Source organism: Pelodiscus sinensis, chromosome 27, assembly GCF_049634645.1.
Source record: "Pelodiscus sinensis isolate JC-2024 chromosome 27, ASM4963464v1, whole genome shotgun sequence".
In the NCBI taxonomy this organism is placed as follows: Eukaryota; Metazoa; Chordata; order Testudines; family Trionychidae; genus Pelodiscus; species Pelodiscus sinensis.
In genome coordinates, this window is record NC_134737.1 from 546,474 (window position 1) to 572,074 (window position 25,601).

Consider the following 25,601-nt stretch of genomic DNA (forward strand, 5'->3'; position numbering starts at 1 on the left):
CTAAAATGCCTAACCTGGCGTGGCTGGAGACATTATCCACGTGGTAATTGCTGCTCCTGGAGGTGGCTGGCATGTCCCTGGAGCCCCTGAGAAAGGCAGAGCAGGGGGGGGGGGGCTCTCCCCGTGCCATCCTTGCCTGCAGACACCGCTCCTGCAGCTCCCATTGATCAATAATGCGGAACTGTGGCCAGTAGAAGCTGTGGGCTCAGTGCCTGTAGCTGAGGGGCAGCACATGGCACCATTGCTACACATGCCAGCTGCTTTCAGGAGTGGTGCAGGGTCAGGGCAGGAGTGAGCTGGCTTAACCCGGCTGCTCCACCACCTGGAAGTTATCTTAATTAAAGAGCCTGCTTCCTGAACCCCTGTCCCTAGGGTTGCCAGGTGTCCGGTTTTCTACCAGACAATCTGGTTTTTGGGCCTGCTGCCCAGTAAAAAAAATCCAGAAAATACCGGACATGTGCAATGTCCGGTATTTCCTGGTTTTCCGGCTGGGCACCGGACGGAAGCCTGGCGGGGGCGGGGGGAGTTGCTGGGAGGGAGATGGGGTGCGATTGGTGCTGGGAGCCCTGGTTGTGTGTGAGGAGAAGAGGCAGTCCGGTACTTCCTCCTGCGCACTGGTGAAGCGTGTGGTGGAGCTGCAGCTGGACTGACTCACACGGGACGGGAGCGCCCTGGGATCTGCACAGCCTGGGTCAGTCCTGCACCCCACTGGCTGATTTGCTCCCCCGCCCTCTCCTAGCTGGCTGGTTGGTTAATTATCCCTGATTTCTCCTCCCGGTCTTCCCCGGCCAGTCCTTCCCCCCGCCGCCAGCTCTGCCTCCCACTGGCCAGTTCCTGCTCCAGATCTTCGCCGGCCAGCCCCACTGCACCCCCCGCCAGCCCTGCTTCCAGCGGCCAGTTCTCCCCTCCTCCTCCTCCTCCTCCTTCTCCTCCTGAGCTCCCACGTCCAGCTCCACCCCCTCTGGCTGCCCCTCCCCCCATATCCCATGGCCAGCCCCGTTCCGCCTGACCCCCCCCCCCCCACCGACCAGCCCTGCTTCCCATTGGTCTCCCCATCTCCCCTGGCCAGCCCCGTTGCCCCCCCCCGTTAGCTCTGTTTCCCGCCCCCCCCCCTCCTCCCGACCAGCACCGCTGCACTCCCGGCCAGTCCATCCCCCCGCTCTCCCCATGAAGCGTGTTCGGTATTTTTTTATGATTACCTGGTAACCTACCTGTCCCAGCCCTGAACCTCCTCCTGCACCCAACCTCCTGCCCCAGACAGGAGTCCCCCTGAACCCAAACTCCTTACCAGAGCTTGCACCCTGAAACCCCTCCTGGACCCCAATTCCCCTGCCCTGGGCTAAGCCTAGAGCCCCTTCCACACTCCAAACCCCTTGGCCCAAGACCAGAGCCTGCTCTCCAATCCCCTACCTCAGCCTGGTGCAAGTGGGGGAGGAAAGGGGATGGCGTGAGTAGGGTGAGGCCTGGAAGAAGGGGTGGAGCACAGGCAGGGCCTCAAAGAAGGGGCGGGAAGGAAGTGGGCCAGGGTATTTGGGTTTGAGGTAGATCTTACATTGCACTTAAATTGAAAAAGTGGAGACCACTGCTATAGGTTGAGCAAAGCTAGCATTGGTCTCTGCCATGCCAACCTGAGCTGGTAGGCAAGTCTTCTTCTGCAATGTAGATATACCCATACTCATCATGGGATCTGTAATAACTCCTACAAAGCAGACAGGAGCTTGAGTCTTAAGGACTCACCTAAAAGATGATCACAGGAGACTTAATGGAATAGTTTATGTATTGTCCCTAAGAAAATGATTTTATGACTCCAGGGAACCTGAATTGAAGCCATATCTTGAGGCATATACTTCCCTTCCCAAAATACACATTAATATACACCCCCACCATAGACATATCCATGGAATAGAAAACCTCGTGTTACCAGCACAAGGTGAAAAGGTGCAGTGAGGCTGGACTGCTGCCATTATGTTATCTGTGCTGGTAAATATTTGTTTGAAAGGAAGGTGACTCAGTGACTCATGGAGGGGGCCTTATCAATCAGATCAGTTTAGCATGGGCAAAGTCTAAATTTGTTTCCTTTGGTAAATATGCATCATTTTAAATTGAAAGCATATGTTCCAACATCCTTTTGATAGTTATTCTATGTAAAAAAGTATTCCAAAGTAAAATAAAGTTACAAAGATACAGAAATGTAAATTGAGTTTACAAAGCCCACATTCACTTGTGTAATATATCAGATTAATAAATTGATTCTGATGTAACAAATCAGCCTTGAGGTGAAGCTTCAAATTACTTAAATGAGTGGTGTTTGAGAGAGCATCTCAGGATTGGGCTCTTTGTGATGGTCTTTCGGGGTCATGGAGGAACAAAAGTTAAATTATGCTGTATATTTAAAAAAAAAATACCTCACAGAACATTGAGGTTGTATAGAAAAGCTCTCCAAAGTTAGGAAATGACAAAGTTAAGATTGAACATGCAACTTTAATTCTGTCATTTTGTGTTATCTGCATTACAGTGTACAGCTAGTTCCACAAAAGGACACAGGTTGCCAACATTTAGGCACTGTGGGATCCTCAAAATTCTTGCTCAGATGCTGCCATAACCATGAAGGCCCCTTAAATTCTTAAGTATATATATTTCCACTGTCAAAGTCCGAAGGCACTTAATTTTCAGCCAGTGAGCATACTCATAGCTGCAAAGCCTAAGAACATGGTGGTTTATCACACTTAAACTCCAGCGGGATACTCAGATTAGGCATTTCCTGTCTATCTGCGCTGCAGGACTCAACCCGACATGCCTAATCAGAGCATGCCTAACCTCACATCAAACAGCCGAGTTGGGGAAGAGGCAGCAGCCTCCAGTGCTTAGGATGTGGGGAACCCAGGCTCATTTCCCTCCTCTGCCTTTTACAGAGCAGGAATTTGAACTTGGGACGGTTAGCTGAATATCCCAACTGCCGGACTACAGAGTCAGCCTGACATACCCTCACACCTAATACATATTTAATTATGTATGCAAAGCAGAATAACTTCAACAGGAGAAATGGAGAGAGAAACATCACCAGCAGGTTAGGGCACTCTGAGAGGTGGAGGATCCAATTTATATCCCTTCTTCATAGCAGGTAGATGGGAGAATTGAACTTGAGTTACCTGCCTGCTGGTTGAGAGCCCTAACTACTGGGCTAAAGATTATAAGAACATAAGAACGGCCGTACTGGGTCAGACCAAAGGTCCATCTAGCCCAGTATCCTGTCTACCGACAGTGGCCAGCACCAGGTGCCCCAGAGAGGGTGAACCGAAGATAATGATCAAGCGATTTGTCTCCTGCCATCCCTCTCCAGCCTCTGACAGACAGAGGCCAAGGACACCATTTTATCCCCTGGCTAATAGCCTTTTATGGACCTAACCTCCATTATAATACAGTGGTGGGCAATAACTAGATGCAGTTTGCCTGGGTTAGCCCCTGGTGGGCCACCAATATTTTATGTTCCTGCGCTAACACAGGTATGGCCTCTTGAAGCTCCCATTAGCCACAGATCACTATTCCTGGCCAATGAGAGCTGCAGGAAATGGCACAGCCCAGGACATTGCTTCCCGCAGCTCCCATTTGCTGGGAATGGCAATCCGCGGACAACGGGAGTTTCAAGAAGTCGTGCCTGCAAAGGCGCAGGTAAATAAAGTGCTGGTGGACTTCTAGGGGCTAACCTTGGTGAACTATGTCCAACTTATTGCCCACCATAAGAGGACTGCTGCTGCTGGTCCTGCCCCTAACATTTCATGTAAAAAATAATTTAGGTGTCTAACTCCATAAGAAGATTCATAACTGAGAATCCAGGCAAAGACAGGCTCCTAGTTTCCTGCAAGTCAATGGCTAAGCATGCTCCCCTCTACTTGGCATTTTCCATTGGCTGACGGGTGGCTACTTGCTCAGAATACTGTGTTTTGGGAATCCTATTCTGAGACATCCAATGCGCCCCATGACTTATGTAGGTAGGGAGCTTAAATTCTTAACTCAGGTCAGTGGATTGCACTAGGTGACAATGCACCCAAAAGTTAGGCATAAGCACCTCAAAATCCCTTTGGGCATCTAACACATAAACCTAAACAACATGTTCACACATACATATGTGAATGTCAGCTGTGACCACTGAATTTACAATTTACACCGGGTCAGTGTAAACTGGAGTATTTGTTCACAAAAAGAAACAATCAAAAGGATATTAAAATGAAGCATTGCATATTTATCTGGGAATTAAAGATTGTGTTATTGTCATAGTGATGAATTACAAGGAACTGGAATTTCCTGACTTTTGGAAATACAGCCAAGGCCATCTTTTAATATAAATTTCAGGTATGAAACTGCCTTGAATGAGAAGGTAGCGAATAGAAAAAAAGACTAAAAGAATAAATTTCACTTTCCAGGACATTAAGGAGCAGCTGGTTTGCAAAATTGTCAATAGCTTGTGTATATGCTATAAACTGGAATATTCTGTCTCTCACATTTGAGATTAGCAAGAATGAGCCTTCACCTGCAAATCTGAGCTGCAGAGATTGAACCAAGAATTTTGTGGAAGTTACTTCCTCAGCCTATATGTCCACCTGCAGTATTCTTTACATACACTTCTAAGTTAGGCATTTATCCACACAAAACACAGCCTTCCTTAGTTGCATACGTTGAACTCAGCAACAAACAAAAAAGCCACTGCTCATCATGCAATTTTCAAAGTATTGTACTTTGGTAAATCATAAGCAGATTATACCAGAATATTCAAAAACTCTTCTCAATGACAGCTGTTTCACTGATAAATTTTAAATTTGTAATTTTAATGTTTTGCCTCAGACAGTAGAGTTACAACCATTTTTTATAATAGAAATAAATTACACACCCACAAAGTTCTCTTATTTGACCATTTTTACTTACACTTTTAAAAGACAAAAAAATCACCTTTGCACAGAGATGATGCTTGGAGAATTTAACCTAAAAAATAAAATTTCTGAACGTTGAGACTGAAAACAGTGTGATAGACTGAGAAATGTGATACACCCCTTAAAAAGAACAACTACGATCATATCAGTTGTGTAGGATTACATTTAATGAAACACTTAGGGGCTAACACTTTAGTGCTCAGGCTGCCTTATGGTGAGTTGTTTCCTGTATAAGGTCCCAGCTCATTTTTTTTATTGCTTCTGATGTTATTTCTACTAAGCTTTTTGTATTAAAAGTCTTTTTGCATAGTTTTTAGGAAGCACATAAAAGAAGTAAAATACCCTCTCTACAGTGACTTAGAGTAATTTTTTCAGAAGTGCCTAAGTTATTGACAACATGAAAGTCAATGGTACTTAGGTTCCTAAATAACACAGGTACTTCTGCAAATCACATTGTTTTCCTTTTCTAACCTTACTTTTATTGTATTAAATCTCCAGCAAGTGACAAAATGTAACTTGGAATGTCTACTGAAGCAGTAGGTTACCCATCCACTGTAAATCTTGTGTGTCATACCAGGGTTCAGAAATATACAGCTATTATTCCTAATCAAAGAATTTGTCAGTTATCTTCAGTTTATCAAGTGAAGGGAAAGTAAGATTTTAATGGCAAAGTATGAACTTGTGACCCAAAACCATCTGAGTCACTTACCAGAAGTCACGCATACAAACTAAAAACATACTGTGTATCTGTTTCCATGTTATTAATGGCAGAAGATGTTGTTTTTCATAGTTTCATTATAACTATTACTATGTGGAACATATTTCTTTAAGGAGACCCTCCAAGAAGCTCTTCAAAATGTCTGAATTGACAGTACATTAACATCTATCGTAAATATTTTGACAGTTGTGTCAAAAGGGAAATTTCTTGCTTCGAGGGAATTTCAGGAACTTGAGCTGAAGGTCTTTTAGATTTATGTAGTCAACCTCATATCCTGGGAAAGAAAGCATGAATGAACAACCACACAAATTAGGCAGTGGATTTCAATCTCAGTTTTGATCCTTGCTTTGTTTTGTTTCCAGAGCAGGAATTGTACTTTCTGAAGTTATGCAAATTAAACACAAAATGTGCAGTAAGTTACTGGTCATTCTGGCTACTATATTCTGATATCCCAGGTAGTATATTTGGTTGCACTCAAAGGCAATTATCTAACTACATCAGTCATTAAACTCAGAGGGGATTCATTTTGCAAAGAAAGCTAGTAGAATCAGATAACAGTGCTTCATAACTTAGGTATTTTAATAATAATATGCACTTTAGGGGTAATTTTTTATTTATTTTGGATTTTTATTTTTTAAATATATGAAGAAATCCAAATTAAACTTTCCTCAGAAAGCAGTTATCCCCCATCCTCCCTCTTTCCCGTAAATTATATTTGCTATGTTCATCTGTGAGTATGGTGCCTTTCTAGGGGATTTTACATAACAGATTCCTTTATCTTACTGATAGATATTTTTATGACTGTTGTGTAAGCTTTGCTACTTATCTTTCAAGTACTTGCTATGTGTGTAATTATTTTAAAGGAACTATTAAATAAATTGGAAAAATAAATGGAGACAGGTCCTTTATCACTGTATAGCTTTGATATCTGTCTGTATGGTTTGTTCGGAATGGATAACATTGAAACGGATCCATCTCTTTAAAAAAAGTTAGTTTAAAAGGAAATAAACAATAAAATTTATTTTTATACAGGTCAGACACATTTGTTCTTCAGATACAGGATTAATTTTACCTCCCAATCTAATCCTGAATGTGGCACAGAATCCTTAGGGCTCAGAATCTGCAATTGCATGATAATGACATGACTAGAAATACTCCAATTTATTATTACACTGAATTTTGCACTTCGTTATCTTCAGGTGGGGAAAATGTATTTCTTGAATGGCTAATATATTGTAGGTCACCAGATCAGTTTACATATGTGTAATACTCCTGAAACAAAATAACTGGCAGTAAAGAACACCTTATTTAAAAAGTATATATTTTTATTGTTCCTTGATCAGCATTTTAAAAATCAGATGACAAAAGTATTCTAAACTGCAAATATCTTAATTGAAAACAGTTAATATGTGTGTAGACTGGCACTGTAAAATCCCCAAGCTTTTAGAAAACTGAATTATATACTTACATACAGTAGTTCCAGAGATACTGCCCTCTCTTCCTAGAATGAGTCGATGACAATGCAGCAGTTACTTCAACTTTCTGATTTCCAGCTGGAGCAAACTGGGCCTTTTCCCTATTTATCAGTTTCTTTACATACACTTAGGCTCCAGACACTCTGCAGACCAAGGCTTCAGCCTATCTGAGACACAAACTTCCCACACAGCCCTTCCTAGGGTCAAAGCAAGGGCAGCTACAAGTCCACATAAATCAAATAATAACTGTATCATCAGGGACAGAGGCCATTGGGACTCTCACGTCATATTTTCCCAGAGTTCTCTCTCCTCAGCTTTCTAAATATTTTGCTTTCTTGATAGAGTTTGACATTCTCCTAATTTGATTGCTTAACACTGGCATCTCTGCATATTAATAGAGAACATATATTGCTTAGTAAGAGACCATTGCAATAGTATTATCTGAACATGTACATTGAACAAATTGAATTTGGAAACTTTATGTGTAGCCAGTATCTCTAAACTATGTAAACATTAATACTTTTTAATATATATTTTAATTTAACATATTTGCTGCTGTATTGTAAGGGAAGATTAATCCATGTCTCCATTACACATTGACTATAGTTTTGCCATTTCTTAGTCAGCACTTAGACAGCTGTTATGGCTGTGTATTTTATAGTTTAAACATATCTAGAATTGTGTAGCTCAGAATCGCAACAGCACATAATTCCAGTGTGCACACCTCTGGAATGGACTCGCAAGAACTTTAGGAAATCTCTGTATGTGGGTCTTTTGAGTGTTTACATTTGAATTCAGATCACATCTCATTTGCTCCTGGTTTTATTGGCGTTTCATATTTACAACAGCAGATTTTGTTGTTTCCTCAGGATTACCTGCTCATTATATATATTTGCTATAGATTGAATAGTTCTTGTGAACAATCTTGATAGCATATTTTAGTTCCCAGCACAGCAAATTAATTTAAACAAACAAATGAAAGTAAACATATGAGGCAAATAATCAGCATAAACTGTTTTATAAATTGTTTAGCAATAAGGCATAGCTCCGCTTTGAAAACTCTAATAGCCCTGTCTGATCAACCAGTTCAGTGAGTATATTTAGCTTGAGTGGGAAGGTTTACTTTATTTGACTTAGTCTCATACATTCAGGCTACAGATATTGATAGAACATGTTGTATATGTCAGGAGCTGGAGTCTGAACATACCAGTTAAGTACAGTGTATGGAAGGCACACATATATTCATATTCAAGAACAATCAACTGTGATGATGCTGTGAGTCTGACCTGAATGACCCTCTTATGTTTGTTATATCGCATTACTTGGGCAGTCTCTTTTCATTCATTAGCATCAATCCTTCTCCAGACCAACCTATGGGGTGAAGATGTCTCCATCTATTTTATGGTCAATGTGATGGGCATCTTCTGGAGTCTGAGCTTAGTAGACAGCTTCCACAGAAAGTTACTGTTCCTGAATACTGTTTTATGTTCCAAGCCCAGCATTGATCACAACCATAGAATTCACAGCTCTTATGGGTTGGAGCTCTCAGGAGATATGGTCTATAAATTATTAGGTATTCAAATAGTTAAAGGAAATCATATCTGAGGTCCAGCTGGGTCTTTTCTGCATAACTGACCCTTCCTGCTTGATCTGGCACTGGATTGTTTATGTCACGTCAGTAATTAACCACTATCAACCTCATTAATGAAACATAAACCACCTCTTCTGCTCATTTATAAAGCACTTGTCAAACAAAATTTAAACAAAGGGCAGAATCTCAGAAAAGTAATAGCCCTTTAAAAGCTACTGAGACTTTGATTACAAATCACTGTGGTCACTTTTGTTGTTTTTCATTAAAAATAAAATAGAAATCATGGAGTCATCTATTGCTTTTGGCTAGCTCTCCAAAAGTCCATCTGAGATCTGTTACATAGGGGCAACAGTGCCTGGATAGTAATGTTGGCTATTTCAATGTCAAATACTTATGTTTCAGCTTTTTACTTTAAATCACTACATAAAAGCAAGAGTCAACCCCAAAACAATCAGGAATCCTCAGAAAACTCATTGTTAATTGTACCACAATAACTATTATATGTGGGACTATATAAATTTAATTAATTTGATTAAAGCTTTTTTTTTACTATATGCCATGAAAAAGAAGCATAACTGATGTCAGCAAGATGTTCAAAACTGTGAAAGAGCAGTTGAAAATGAGTATAATACTTGTGCATCAAAACAGTCTACTTGGGGCTGTATGTATTTTCAGTTTTACAGGAATAAAAACAGGCATAATATTATAATGAAAAAATATTAAATGCAAAATATACTGTGTTTTGAGAATTACCTAAATGCACCATTTCTTGGGGAAACTGTGAAACCTACAGATTTTCTGCTCACCTATTTATTGGATTAATAATTGTTCCCATTAACATATAAAGATGATAAAGATACAGATTGGATTGATAACTGGTTAAAAGACAGGAAACAAAGGGCAGGAATAAATGGTAAGTTTTCAGAATGGAGAGAGGTAACTAGCGGGGTCCCCCAAAGGTCTGTCCTGAGACCTATCCTATTCAACTTATTTATAAATGATCTCGAGAAAGGGGTAAACAGTGAGGTGGCAAAATTTGCAGATGATACCAAACTGCTCAAGATAGTCTGCTTTAGTCTTAACTATGAAGAGCTTCAAAAAGATCTCACCAAACTAAGCGATTGGGCAACAAAATGGCAAATGACATTTAATGTTGATAAATGTAAAGTAATGCACATTGGAAAAAATAATCCCAACTTTATGTGTAATATGATGGGGACTAATTTGGCTACAACTGTTCAAGAGAGAGATCTTAGAGTCATTGTGGATAGTTTTCTGAAAACATACACTCAGTGTGCAGTGACAGTCAAAAAAAGCAACTAGAATGTCATTTTTAAAAAAAGATAGAGAATAAGACAGAAAATACCTTATTGCCTCTATATAAAACCACGGTATGCCCACATCTTGAATATTGTGTACAGATGTGGTCGCCTCATCTCAAAAAAGATATATTGGCATTGGAAAAGGTTCAGAAAAGGGCAACAAAAATTATTAGGGGTTTGGAACGGGTCTCTCATGAAGAGAGATTAAAAAGACTTGGACTTTTCATCTTGGAAAAGAGGAGACTAAGGGGGGATATGATAGAGGTCTATAAAATCATGAGTGGTGTGGAGAAAGTGAATAAGGAAAAGTTATTTACTTGTTCCCACAATGTAAGAACCAGGGGACACCAAGGGTATGTCTAGACTACATGGCTGTGTTGCCAGAGCCATGTAGATGAGTTTACTAGACATACCCAAATAAAGCGGCAATTTAAATAATCGCCGCTTCATTTAAATTAAAATGGCTGCCACGCTGAGCCGATCAGCTGTTTGTAGCTCAGCACGCTAGTCTGGACACTCCACAGTCGACATCAAAAGCATTTGTCGACCGCCTCGTTATGCCTCATGGGATGAGGTTTGCCTTTCATGTCAACCGCGGAGTGTCCAGACTAGTGTGCTGAGCCGATGAACAGCTGATCGGCTCAGCGCAGCAGCCATTTTAATTTAAATGAAGCGGCGATTATTTAAATCGCCGCTTCATTTGGGTATGTCTAGTAAACTAATATACATGGCTCTAGCGACAGAGCCATGTAGTCTAGACATACTCCAAATGAAATTACTAGGCAGCAGGTTTAAAACAAACAAAAGGAAGTTTTTCTTCACTCAACGCACAGTCAACCTGTGGAACTCTTTGCCAGAAGATGTGGTGAGGTCTAGAACTTTAACAGGGTTCAAAAAAGAGCTAGATAGATTTGTGGAGGTTAGGTCCATCAATGGCCATTAGCCAGGATGGGTAGGAATGGTATTCTTAGCCTGTTTCTCTGGAGGTGGGTGACAGAGGAGGGATCATGCGAATATTACCTGTTGTGATCCCTCCCTCTGGGGAATCTGGTATTGGCTACTGTCGGCAGACAGGATACTAGGCTAGATGGACCTTCGGTCTGACCCAGTATGTCCATTCTTATGTTCTTGTATGGTATATTCTTCCAGTCATGCAGAAGCTAGTGTTCTAAATTCTTGAAGTAGGGGTGAAGTTCACCCTTGCAGAAGACCAGCTGAAAAGCCTATCCACTACTTACATTCCATTTAAGATCTCTGGGTTTAAGTGTTGCCAAATATTTCTTCTGGCTCTCTGCAAGAGAGCCAGTTTCATCTTGATTGGACATATTTTTGTTGGTATTACAGTTCTAATGATTGGTTCACATGTACTAAGATAAAAATATCAGAGCCTAGAGCTGCCAAAATGGAAATTGTCCTTCAGCGTGTTCTGGAATTCTCTGCAGCTATTAATGTAAGTGACAGTGCATATGAAAGGAAAATAATTGCTCACCCCTCAAAATTAGGAGTTTCATGTCCTGCATGGGGAGATGACAGAACAGGAGGATCTCTAAAGAAATACAAGCTCTCAAAAGGTTGCTCTTCACTTTATGGCACCTTTCATGATGCAGTACAATGATTGAAGGTGATTAGAGGCCCGGTCTTTCACCACTGACATGTCAGAAGATAGAGGATCAGCCACTAGGAATTGCAGAATGGATGAGGGTGGCTTTGGTAGCGATGATGTCACTTACTCATTTACTGATTTTGAAGAGGCTGGGGAGGAAAGAACCAGAAAAAACGTTTCAAACCAAGTGCTGTATTGTTACAACAGAGAGGGAATAGTCAAAGAGATCTTAATTCAGTTTTACTGTTACTTACTAAAGGATCTTGGAGGCTGAGGTGCATATAACTAGTTTGTGAGAAATGTTACTGTTGCCCCATGCCCTCTCCTTGCCACCTGACACCCCATCCCTGCTGGGACTTTGTTTTACTAACTTGTTGCATCCTGTCTTAATCTAAGAAAGTTTACTTAGTGGTCCAGCATCTATCTTTACTATATGTCTACAGCACCTAGCAGTATGGGGTCCCAACCTGCCTGTGGTTTCTAGACCCTCTTCTTATACACAGGGCTCGACAAATAATGTAATCTACTCGCCCGTGGCAAGTAGATTACAACCCGGAAGAGCCGGCACAGAGCGATCTGCACATGCGCAGAATGATCTGCGCGTGCGTAGAGTGCAGAACCGCGCGGCTGGCGAGCAGGGCTCGCTGCTGCTTGGCGAGCCCTGCTTATACATATAATAAAATAATAACAGTCTAAAGCAGTGTTCCCTGTAAGCTGTGCACTTGTGAAGACATTCAAATGCAGAGTGCCCACAGCTAGGTTTTTGCTTCTATTGGTGTGCCTCGGTGCACGTAAAAAATTATTCCACACATGAATGGAAACAATCTGCACATGGATGGGAAAAATAGAGGAAACACTGATCTAAACCCTGGGATCTAGGACAGGGGAATAGTTTTGTTTGCGAGTTCATTCTGTGGTTTTCTTCTTTGGCAATTTGCAGGTTTGTGCTCACTTCTGTAGCTCTGGCAATAAGATTTGTTTGGCATTTCCTGACTTTTGATCACTTATTTGTGCAGCCTTAACCGTCCCTTGATGTAGCTTTTTGTATAATGCAGAAAGAATAGCCTTCAGAAGGCAGAATTCTGTTAAAATGTGGGGGGTGAAATCCAGAGACTGAGATGCAACCATGGAAATTTCATCAGGCAGCACCTTTCAACTAGGATTTAGACAGATTTCAAAAATTCTATTACTCAGCTCTGACCCAGAGAGAAAAAGCTCTGAGATACAGTGAACAGCTCCTGTTTAGCATTAGAGGGTGTTCATTCTTCTCTGGAACTTAATCCAGTTGGCTTGGTGTTAGATAATATGAAAACTCTTCTGTTTAATGTCAGACATCAGAGAAAGCTTCCTAGTAAAATTAATAGAGAAACAATGTCAATGGAAGATACAAAAAATTCATTTAAGTTCTCAGATCCCTTCCTAGAATAAAGTGGTGGGAAAATACCTCAGTCCAGAGAGAAAGATGGGTTTGAATTATTTATTCTTAACACTGCATTATGTTTGCTTGCAATCATGAAAAGCAAAAATTGTCTCTCTATTCATCCTATTCTGTCCTGAACTCCTGCTACATTTCAGTGTGATTTGAGAGCCTAACTGCCTTAAGCTTCTTTGAAAATCCTTTCCTAGGTTTCAGTCTGCTTTGGAAATGGCATTATTCCATCTACAAAGATGTGAGTGCTCAGAAACTGGGACAACTGGGTAGGTAGCAGAACTGGTACAATCCCAGTGTGCATGGATAGGCTAGGAAAGCAAGAGGTTGCATAGGGTGTTGCACCCCTTCACTCCACAGAGCTGTGCTGGACTTTGCTGTTCTCTGAAGGTCATTTTGAAACACCACATTAGATGGGATAGGAGAGTTGGCTTCCATGACATATCCTTTGACCAAGTCTCATCACTATCCCACTTGGCTGGTAGGACAACAGCCCCAGTGCCTATGTCAGCACTGAGATTCCATTAGTGGCTGCGGATAATAATGCTAACAGAATGGCAGGGTAGCTTCTCCTCCCATAGAACACATTGTGCCGTACTCAAATACTGGATCTTAGCACAGTAACCCAGATTTTTTTCCTGAAATATTATGGTGTACAGATATTTGGAGATTTACATATTAAATATTAAAGCAAAAGTCCAATTTACACCTCATCAATGCTGGATCACAAATTCTAGTGATGCTGATGAAATGTAAATGATCTTGTAGGGTAAGATTCAAAATATTCAGCTCCTTAAAGCACAAAATTATGTTTTTGTAAGTACATCAATGAGATCCCAGACTTCAAATCTGCTTTCCTTAAAGCAGAGTATCTTGACATTCTATAGTAAGCACCGTAAAATAATATTGTGGAATGCATCCATCAGCATTTTATCAAGAATGGAGTTGTAGCTGCAGGGGGACTAAAATAACAATGTATATTTCATCCATTTATCAATGATAATGTTTTTCTTTCTTTCCAGCCTGGATTCCATCTTATGGACATTTGTTTTAATGATATAAAAATATTAGACTTATCCATTTAAACTACATAGTATTATGGGTGATTCTTCCAGATTTGTCAAAACTGAGTAATTAAGATTAACAATGAGGCTGCATTTTAGTAGCTTTGAAATCCATTTCCTCCAACATGTATGCCTGACAATATAAACCTTTGTTGCATAATTTCTGTTTTGCACAGCAACGCTAAATATTAGAACATAAGGAAAAGAACTGGGTAGACAGGACTAAAGTGGTGAGTTGTGGCAAGTCTATGGATCCTGCTAATTGCTCTGGTTTTTGCCAAGGCAAGTAGGAATTAAATCACAACATTATGTCTCCTTCACATTAATACCATAATCAAACTGCATTTTAAAGGGAGACATCCAAAATGTTAAGTAGTTCTTCAAGAGGTCCCTGGGGATGTTCCACACTTGGTCATGGTGCCATCCCAGCACCTTGATCAGAGATTTTGAAGTAGTCCCTCCCAGGCTCTGCATACACAGCACAAATCAGCACACACCATGCTAGTAGGCATACGTGGCCCAGTCCTTCCAGTTCCTTCTCAACTGCCCTTGGCCTGAGACAGAGTGTCTGCCTTACTGACACTCTTCAATTACTTATTAGCCTTTAATAGTTAGTGTTAGTTCTTCTTACATAGTTAGTTAATTGTAGTTCTTAAAAAAAAAATTCAGCATGCCTGACTCTCCAGGTTTTAAATGGTGCGCCTCTTGCAGAGACACAATCCCAATCTCCAATGGTCACTTGCAATGCGTCATTCATCGCAAGATTGTCCCCACTGTGCCAAACTCAAGACCAGGACTAACAGGGACACGGACCTCCTGCTGGAAAAAAGGCACACCCTTCTCCGGATCCGGGAAGGCAGCCCAGGGAGGTACACTCATCCCCAGACTCCCCTCAGGGCAAGAAAGTACCAAAAAAGAAAGCACCTCATTATCAGCCCTCCTCCAGAAAGCGGTCTCCACCCAAACCATCGGCACAGAAGTCCTATGTCAGCACTTAAGATGCGCTGGGTACCTCAGGAGTTCAGGCACCGGTGGCTGCCAGTGCCGCCGACTGTAAAGTGCCTAAACACCGCCCTAAGACCACACCGGTACAGGCCACAGTACCATCATTTACATCAGTACTGTCTCATGTATCAGCGGTACCAACAACTTCAGCGGTACCGATAACTACGGCACTGACATCACTATCGGCACCGTGCCCAGCGACACCAACCCTTCTTCCGCACTGATGGTGCCCCTTGTTCCTTGGCACCAAGCAGAGCAGTGGCACCAGTCGTATACCACCAACGTACTAGTGATCTATTCCATCCATGCTGAACACACTGTCGGCACTGTACAGACAGATACTGCAAACCCTGGCACCGATCCTTGCAGAACCATTGCCGTATATGTGAAACGCTGACTTAGCAGTGATATCTGCTCCTCAGTCACTGATTTTCAGCACTGTTGCGTCGCCAGTACTGACAACATCACATGCTCTATCCCCGGTGCCATCACAATTCTCCAGCAACAACGAGGAAGGGATACAAGCCTCCTTCTCTCCGCACTGCAGCCCTCCAATACAATATTACAAGCCCCAATATGACACAAGAGGGATTCCCCCTTGGTATGGGCACCACTGGATGCCTCCTTCATTACTGCATACTGCACAATGGCCAGATTGGAGCCCCTGGGGCTCATACATGAACTCTCTAGTGGTGGAAGCTGCACAGCAGCAGGAGAAACAACATTGCTCTCGTACCACTTCACCAGATAAAGACAGGAAGAGGCTTGACCTATTTGGGCGCAAGACGTATACTTCTGCAACTTTACAGTTCAGAATTTTAATGTATTCAACCTTGCTAGCAAAATACGACTTTTGCAATTACTCCAAACTCATGGAGTTTGCTGACAACATCCCTGAAGTGAAGAGACTTTAATTCGCTGCCATTATATGGGAGGGGTACGCCATTTCCCAAGCTGCCTTCCAGGTGGCTCTTGACACCCCTGACACTGCTGCTAGAGCCACAGCCACTGCCATTGTGATGCGTAGAGCCTCCTGATTTTCCCCAGCCTCGTTCCTGCATGAGATCCAATCCACACTGGAAGATTTGCCATTTGATCAGGAGAAGCTATTTGCAGCTAAGACCAACAAGGTCCTCAACACTATGAAGGACTCCTGTGTCACTCTCCACACATTAGGGATACATACTCCTGCCAATAGGCGGAGACAATACTAGTATTAGCCCTATCAACACAGCCTCTCTCAACCAACAGCAGGATAACAATCCTAACAGAAACCGAACCTGGCCTCAGAGACAAAAACAGTCTTCAGGCGTGGCCCCTCAATCATCACCGGCCAACAAGCAAATGTGAACGCTTGGTCGAGGGCCTCAAAACCCTCCCCACACACAAATTTCAGTGCTGAGAATGACCACACAAACCTTCTAAAGTCAGCTCTGCCCATTTTACTACCAATGGGCTTACATCACCTCAGACAGATGGGTGCTCGACATTATTCTGCCTGGTTACAGCATCCTGTTCCTCATCAAGCCTCCTATCCACCTGCCTAACTCATCCCTCTTCAGGGACCCCTCTCATGATGCCCTGCTATGACAAGAGATGCTGCATCTGTTAGATCTAAGAGCCATAGAACCAGTTCCACAGCAGCACCGACGCAGGGACTTCTATTCCCGCTACTTTCTAACTCAAAAGAAATCAGGAGACTGGAAGCTGATTCTGGATCTATGCAAATGAACCAATTCGTCAAGATGCAACACTTTCGCATGGTCACTCTGTCCACCATTATCCTGGCATTGCAACGAGGCGATTGATTTTCAGCCCTTCACCTCCAAGATGCATACTTTCGTATCCTGATTCATTCTGCCTACAGAAAATTCTTGAGATTCACAGTTGACCAGGACCACTACCAATACTGAATCCTACCCTTTGGTCTGTCCACTACCCATCGGGTTTTCTCCAAAGTACATGCTATAGTCACAGCGCATCGTCACTCTATGGAAATAATCATATTCCCCTATCTCGATGATTGCCTCTTCAAGTCATCATCGTCCCAGATGGAATCAGCATGTTAGACCTTTGAATAAACTGGGAAAAGTATTTTATTCAGCCTTCCCAGAACATACATTTCATTGGGGCCCGCCTAGATTCCACGGCAGCTTGAGCCGGTCTCCTACCTCACAAGCGATTCCTTGTCATTCAGACACTGGCCACAACAATCTACCTCGCCTCTCACACTACAGCCACAGATTGTCTATAACTTCTTGGCCATGTGGCAGCCACAACATTCAGAGTACCGCATGCTGACTTCACATATGCTGCCTGCAAGTTTGGTTTTCCAGAGCAGACAAGCCTCGGAAACACCCCATGTCACTCTCGCTCACAATACCACAAGAGGTCAAGACATTGTTCCTTTAGAGGCCCAAACCAGCCAGTCTTTGCATGGGTGTCCTGTTTCTTCAGCCTTCCTCATCGTGCACGATTACAACAGATGCTTTGCTCACTGGATGGGGTGCTCACTTCTGAGACCAGACTACCCATGGCCTCTGGTCAACTCCAGAGATGTCTTTACACATAAATCTATTAGAACTGTGTGCTGTACACAACACTTGCAGACATTTCCTGCCTTCCATTGCCAACTAACATGTTGTGTCCTCACAGACAACATTGCCTGGGTCCTTCTATATCAGAGAGCGGAGCCAGATCTCCATCCTTTTGCACCAAAGTCATTAAGCTATGGAATTTTTGCATCAACCACAGTATTCACCTCTCTGCAGTTCACATACCAGATGTCTCCAGTGTGACAGCAGATGCTCTTAGCATTTCCCCAACATCATGAATGGCTTTCCCCAATGGGTGCTTGACCTCTCAATAGCATGCTCCCTTTTTCACAAATGGGGCCAACCATCAATAGATCTATTTGCAACTCCACACAATACCAAATGCGCTTAGTTTTGCTCAAGGCGGGCATAGGGACGGGAAATCTCGGGGATGCCTTCCTCATCCAATAGAGTCATGACTTCGCTTACACCTTCCCCCCCATACCACTTCTGTCTAAGGTCATTCAGAAGATCAGGACGGACAGCTCTACAGTCATCCTGATAGCCCCCGCCTGGCCGAGACAACCGTGGTATCCCTTCCCACTCAGGATGTCGATTCGCTCTCCAACACAATCTAATCACTTTGAGGCAGACAACCCAAACCTACCCAGATCTACGCAAGCTATATCTAACATCATGGCTCCTCCGTGGCTCTGATTTAAAACTAGTCCTCCCAGAACAGGTTCAAACAATCCTCATCCACAGCCGTAAGGATTCTACCCATGCCTTCTACACTTACAAGTGGAAGCAATTCTCAGTATGATGTACATGAAAGGGGCAGGACCCAATGTCAACACCCCTGTCCTTCATCCTTGATTATCTGCTCACCTTAAAGCAATCATCGCTCTTGTTTAGTTCCATCAAGGTACACTGAATCTTTTACATCCTGATATTGTACAACCAGTGCCTGCCTGGGATCTCGGGCTACTACTGCGAGCCCTGACCAAGATGCCTTTCGAGCACCTTGTCTCCTTTGCCCTTTCGCACCTCTCCATGAAAGTTGCATTCCTGGTTGCTGTCATGTCGGCCCACCTCATCGGAGAAATAGCAGCACTCATAGCCAACCACGTTTTACAGTATTTCACTCTGATAGGGTTATCTTTCACACACACATCCAAAATACGTACCTAAGGCTCCTTCATCATTACATATAAAAAAACCTGTAAACCTACCTGTATTCTTCCCAAAGCCACAAATGCATTGGCTTTTTATCTAGAAAGCACTAGGCCCTTCAGACAATCACCTCACCTATTCCTCGCCTTCGCTGATCAAGTTAAGGGACAACCCATATTGAAACAGAGTCTGTCAAAATGGATTACTTTCTGTATAAAAATGGCTTACATGCTCAAGGGCCTACAGCCACCATTATGCTTGACAGCTCATTCCACCAGGGCCGTATCTGCTTCTACTGAGTATCTATGCAACATGCCACTAACAGACATTTGCAAGGCAGCCACCTGGGCATTGCAACTTACCTCTGCTAATCACTATACACTTTCCTATGCAGTCAATTCTGCAGTGGGCTTTGCGGTGTTATCACCCGCTTACCATAACACTCCAAAGCCCCAACCCCCATGGGGCGAAACTGCTTGCTATTTACCAGTGTGGAACATCCACAGGGATCTCTTCCTTGTGCAGTAATTGGAGTTCCTCGAGATAGTGTCCCTGTGGGTGCTCCACGACCCACCCTCATCCCCTCTGCTTTGAACCTGGGGGCTCTGAAGTAGAGAAGGAACTGGAGAGATCGGGCTGTGCATGTGCAGTGCTTACTAGCACAGTGCGTGTATGTTTGTGCTGAGTATGCACAGCCTGCCAGGGTCTGCTTCAAAATCTCTTATCCAGATGACCGGATGGCACCAAGACCAAGATTGGAGCATCCACAGGGACACTATCTTGAAGAACTCCAGTTACTGCACAAGGTGAGTAACCTTCGTTTACATTTATATAATAATTATGCAATTATATTGAAGTATAATTTATAAATTGTGAGCAGAAATATCCAGCCTTTAAGTACCTCAAGGCAAGAATTTCTCTTCTTTTGGACCTAATTCCCTTCTCACTTCCATTGCTGTAAATCCTGAGTAATTCCTGAATGTAATGGGTTTCCCTTGGTGTAGAACTAGCAGGGATGAGAAAAGAGTCACGTACAGCTAGGGACAGAACCTGCCTCTTTACACATTATACAATTTAATTGTTCTTGCTTTCCATCTCATATCACCTGCTGCCCCCATGTGGTCATTCTATTGGAGAGTCCTCCCTTTCCATTTTTATGAGCAACAATACCATTCCAGGTATATCCTATTTTCCTGGCACACCACACGATCCATTGTCTACAGCCAAGCACTAAAGTACAACCGCATCTGCACCAACCCCTCAGACAGAGACCAACACCTACAAGATCTTCACCAAGCATTCTTGAAACTACGATACCCGCCCGAGGAAGTGAGGAAACAGATTAACAGCCAGACATGTACCCAGAAGCCTCCTACTACAAGACAAGCCCAAGAAAGAAACCAACAGAACACCACTGGCCATCACCGAGAGTCCTCGGCTAAAACCTCTCCAACGCATCATCAGTGATCTACAACCCATCCTGGACAATGATCCCTCACTTTCACAGGCCTTGGAAGGCAGGCCAGTCCTCGCCCACAGACAACCCGCCAACCTGAAGCAAATTTTCACCAGCAACTATACACCGCACCATTGTAACTAACTCAGGAACCAATCCATGCAACAAACCTCTGTGCCAACTTTGCCCTCATATCTACACCAGCAACACCATCACAGGGCCTAACGAGATCAGCCACACCATCACTGGTTCATTTCTTGCACATCTACCAATATAATATACTCCATCATGTGCCAGCAATGCCCCTCTGCTATATACATCGGCCAAACTGGACAGTCCCTACATAAAAGAATCAATGGACACAAATCAGATATTAGGAATGGCAATATACAAAAACCTATAGGAGAACTCTTCAGTCTCCCTGGACACACAATTGCAGATTTAAAGGTAGCCATCCTGCAGCAAAAAAACTTCACAACCAGACTTCAAAGAGAAACTGCTGAGCTACAGTTCATCTGCAAATTTGACACCATCAGTTTAGGTAGAACATAAGCTTTCATGTGACACCTTACATGGCCCCTTTTTGTATAGACTTTGGGGCAGATATCTCCCTTCCCCCATGGGTGCAGCAATGATCTTTAAAATCCAATAATGTGACAGAGCCATAGAGACGGTTCCATTGCAGTTCAGAGGAAGGAGTTTCTATTCCTGTTATTTCCTCATGAAGTAGAAAACGGGGATGGAGACCCATCCTAGATCTCAGAAAGCTGAATCACCACCTCCGGAAGCAACGGTTCAAAATGGTGACCCTTACCACGATAATAACAGCACTAGACAACGACAATTGGTTTGCAGTCCTCAACCTCCAAGATGCGTACTTTCACATCACCATCCACCCAGCGCACAGGCGATTCCTTCATTTTGTACTTGGCAACAGCCATTTTCAATATTGAGTTCTACTGTTGGGTCTAGCAGCCTCTCCCAGAGTTTTCTCAAGGACTGTCAGTAGTGGCTGCATACTTATGTTCCAAGAACGTCATGATTTTTCCTTATCTCGACGACTGCCTCATAAAAGGCCAGTCTCGGGAAGAGACATCCCATAAGGTCTCACTATCCAGGCAGACTTTTGACTCTCTTGGCCTTATCGTCAACGAGCAGAAGTCCACAATCGAGCTGACACAGGCTATAAGTTTCATAGGGGCACGACTCGATTCTATCACCTAATAAACCATCTTGTGGCATAGTCCTGTCTTTTATCACGGCTTGAGCATACTTGCCAATGGAACACTTCTGCACAATTCAAGATCTAGTCGCCATCATGATGCATGCCCCCACTGTATCAGTGCTCACTTGTCTGCAGCTCATGGGGCACATGGCTGCCACCACGTGTGTGGTTCAGCACACAAGACTTCACTTTTACTGTCTTCTGCACTGGCTGGCATCGGTATATATTCTGTCAAAACACAGCATTCACAAGATAGTAACTCCTCCTACCCATGTCCGCGCATCCCTGTTGTGGTGGAGCAAAACGCACAACCTCATGACGGGTGTCCCGTTCCATCAGCTGCAACCATTGAATCAGTTGACCATAGATGCATCCCTCACTGGCTGGGGCACCCATATGAATGGCATGACAGTTAAGGGCAAGTGGCCCTTCTCCACATAAATCTCCTCGAGCTCAAGGCAGTATTCCATGCACACAGGCACTTCCGTGTTCACATTGCCGGCACAACCATCAGGGTATTGACAGACAACATCGCAATGGTGTATTATATAAATTGACAGGGAGGAGTGCAATCCTGATCACTGTGCACGGAAACAGTCCAGTTATGGAACTGGTGTATTCGAAACGACATCACATTAATAGTGTAGGCCGGTAGGCTTCCCGGAGGGGTTCCTCCGCCTCCGGGTCAGTGGGCGACCAGTCCACCCCACTATGCAGCCACTCAAAATAGTCTCCAAGGGTATGTCTACACTACCACCCTAGTTCGAACTAGGGTGGTTAATGTAGGCAACCGGAGTTGCAAATGAAGCCCGGGATTTGAATTTCCCTGGCTTCATTTGCATATTGCCGGGCGCCACCATTTTTAAATGTCCACTAGTTCGGACTCCGTGCCCGCGACTACACGTGGCACGAACTAGGTAGTTCGGACTAGGCTTCCTATTCCGAACTACTGGTACACCTCGTGATCCTCATAGCCCCAGCATGGGCGAGGCAACCATGGTATCCCTTTCTACGTCAGATGTTGTTACAACCATCCTGCCCTCTTCCCCTCCTATCAGACCTACTTTCTCAGGACCATGGCTCTCTCCCTCATCCGAGACCAGAAACTCTACATCTAACGGCATGGCTCCTAGCTGATTCAAAGCATCTGAGGAGCTCTGTTCGGAACAAGTAAAGATGGTATTAATGCATAGCAGGAGGGAATCTACAAGAATAACATACCTTGCTAAATGGAAGAGATTTGTAACCTGGTGCTCTAATAACCAGATTGACCCATGTGTATCTATCTCCTCTTTGAGAGTACATTTAGCAGCAATAAGTGTTTTTCACCATTATATAGAGGGGTTATCGGTATTTGCTCACCCAACCACAAAGAGATTAAGGAAAGGGTTGATGAATCTCAGTCCCCCATGCAGACCGCCTCCACTCACCTGGAGCTTGGACTTGGTGCTGGATACCTTAATGTATCCCCCATTTGAGTCATTAGCCATGACTTCTCTACGTATGCTTACCATTAAAGTTGTTTTTCTATTGGCAATTACATCTGCACACAGAGTTAGTGAGCTGGCAACCTTGATGGCGATGCCACCATTCACGTCCTTTACCAATGATTTAGAGATATTGTGAGCTCATCCTGCTTTTATTCCCAAAGTTTGCTCCAACTTTCATGTCAATGAGCTGATTGTACTACGCTCATTCTATCCGAAACCTCATGCCTCTGCACGAGAAGCTGTCCTCGACGTACATCGAGCAATTGCCTTCTGTATCGATAGAACACGGGACTGGTGTAAAACAGACCACCTAATAGTATCAATAGCGGACCAATCTAAAGGTAATCCCCTGTCATCTCAGCACATTGTGAAACTCATAGTAACATACATTACTACCTGCTATTCCATTCGCAACAAAAGTCTTCAAAATCCCCCAAAAGCACACTCTACGAGACCTATGACTACATCAACAGCCTTCATGCAGGGGGTTCCTTTGCGTGACATCTGCAGAGCGGCTACATGGTCATTGAATGCAACATTTATGAACTATTATGCAATAGTGCAAAGATGGGCCACTGATTCCTCTGTGGCTTCAGCGGTCCTCTCAGTCACTGACAAACCTTGACTCCGGAGCGCATTGTGAGTACTGCTATCTAGTCACCTACAGTGGAGCACTCACGGGGACAACTCGAAGAAGAAGAAGTTACTCACCTTTGTGCAGTAATGATGGTTCTTCGAGATGTGTCACCAGGGGTGCTCCATGTCCCGCCCTCTTCCCTGCTTTGGAGCTTCGGTCTATTTCTTGTTACAGATAACCAGGTGGTGAGAGGAACTGGCGCGACGATCAAAGGGCGCAAATGGCGCGAGATGCTAGCCAGGCATGCGTGGCGTGACTGACTACAGCTATTGAAAGTTTCTGATCTGTGGCGCCGGGACGAGACCGACACCTATAGTGGAGCACCCCCGGGGACACATCTCGAAGAACCATCATTACTGCACGAAGGTGAGTAACTTCTTCCTGTTCCTGCATTTTGACTGCCAGTGGGGCACCATGGCTGGAGGGTGGCACACATGGCAGCACTGTTTTAAGGCTATTAGGACCAGTTTTGAAGTTGTCCCTGGTTTTACTGACATTGTTTTTCACTCAGGACTCTATAAGCCCCACCACTGCACAGAGCCGACCCAAGCTACAGGCTGACCTGTCTACTGCCCGGGGCACCCCATTATAGGAAGCGCCGCGTAGGGCTGCTGTACATGCACCGGGCACCCAGGGGTGGAGCTGCGCATGCGCCGGGTGCCCGGGGCCCGGGGGTGCCGCATGCCTGGGGGCAGGGCCGCGCATGCGCCGCACTCCTGGGGGCGGCGCCGCGCTCCCAGGACCCAGGGCGCACGAATGGCTTGGGCCGACCCTGCCCCCACACCCCTTGAAGAGGAATCCTGTCTTTGTCTGCACTGCAGGATGTTTTGTGAATTCTTCCTCCCAACTGCAAGTCTGACAAAAAAAATCCATTCTTTCTTGGCTTATGTTATTAGCTAAAAACTCCTGAAAAACACTTTACATTTGTTTTTAGTGCAGAAATACAATATGTGTCTTTCCAAGATGCCCTAGAAGCATTTTGCAATGCAGCACTTTTGTTCTTTTTGGAAGCATAATTTCCTATCTAGCACATGCTTTTCCTGCTAGAACCCATTTTCTATTTGACAAACTACAGCCATGTGGATAAGAGTTATTAAAAGCATTAAAGCATTAACCTCTTGTAACCTCATTTTTCACTTTGTACACATACATAAGTGTTTAATCGAATTGAAGTTAAACACTGAAAAGTTTGGGATACTTAAAGAGGCCAACTTTATACATTTTCTTCAGTTTATACTGAGTCACTCTGATAAGAAGCCAAAGGAATTAGAAAGAAGACTCCACGTATGGACAATGCTCGTCACTGTATTTGTAGGATAAGTTTTGCTGCTGCAGTTTTAAAAGAACTGCTCTATTTGTGGAGTTAGACTAAAATGTCAACTGATGAGAATTTCCAGTGTTCAAATGAGTTCAGTACTTCCAAGACATGGATGTCTTCTCCTGCACTAGATCACAAATGTTCTTTTTTTAGTTTAACAGATTATTTTTGTCACAGTGTTCTGTTGGGAGAGTGGTGAACCCAATCCTTGAGCCCGAGAGAATGCTACTTGGGTTCTGTGAGACACTAGCTACTTCTCCCTCGTCTTCACTTGCTGCATATCCCAGCCAGTGAGAATCTTAAGCAAGGATGCCTTATTTTCTGAAATGGAGAGTAAAAATAATATTAATAATGAATAATCATTAAAACCCAGCCAAAACTGAATGACTTCAAGTCAGATGGTATCAATGCATGGGATGAGAAGACTATTACACAGAATGATGTAGTTATATTGCGGCAGAGTGCTGTGCCCTCAGCTGCAATAATAATGGACTTGCTGATGCTCTGCTAGCTGTTCTAGTGGAGCTGTTCCTTTAGTGGACTGAGGGTGTGTCTACACTGCACCCTTACCTCAAAATAAGCTACGCAATTTGTGTTACACAAATTGCGTAGCTTATTTCGAGGTAATTTTGAAAT

General features: G+C 43.6%; 1 protein-coding gene across 3 annotated transcripts in view; it reads right to left on the bottom strand.

Annotated features, from left to right (window-relative positions):
* LOC102449041 (bile acid receptor-like) overlaps positions 1-25,601 on the bottom strand; it is a 47,434-nt gene that overhangs the window by 14,471 nt on the left and 7,362 nt on the right. The window contains exon 1 of one of the 3 annotated variants that reach the window (XM_006118804.4): positions 7,112-7,388. The exons of 1 other annotated variant lie outside the window; for it this stretch is intronic. The gene's annotated coding sequence lies outside the window, so the exon portion shown is untranslated. Of the gene's footprint in view, positions 1-7,111; positions 7,391-25,601 lie in introns of those variants that run through there. One more of the 3 variants, XM_075909974.1, reaches the window with a different exon arrangement.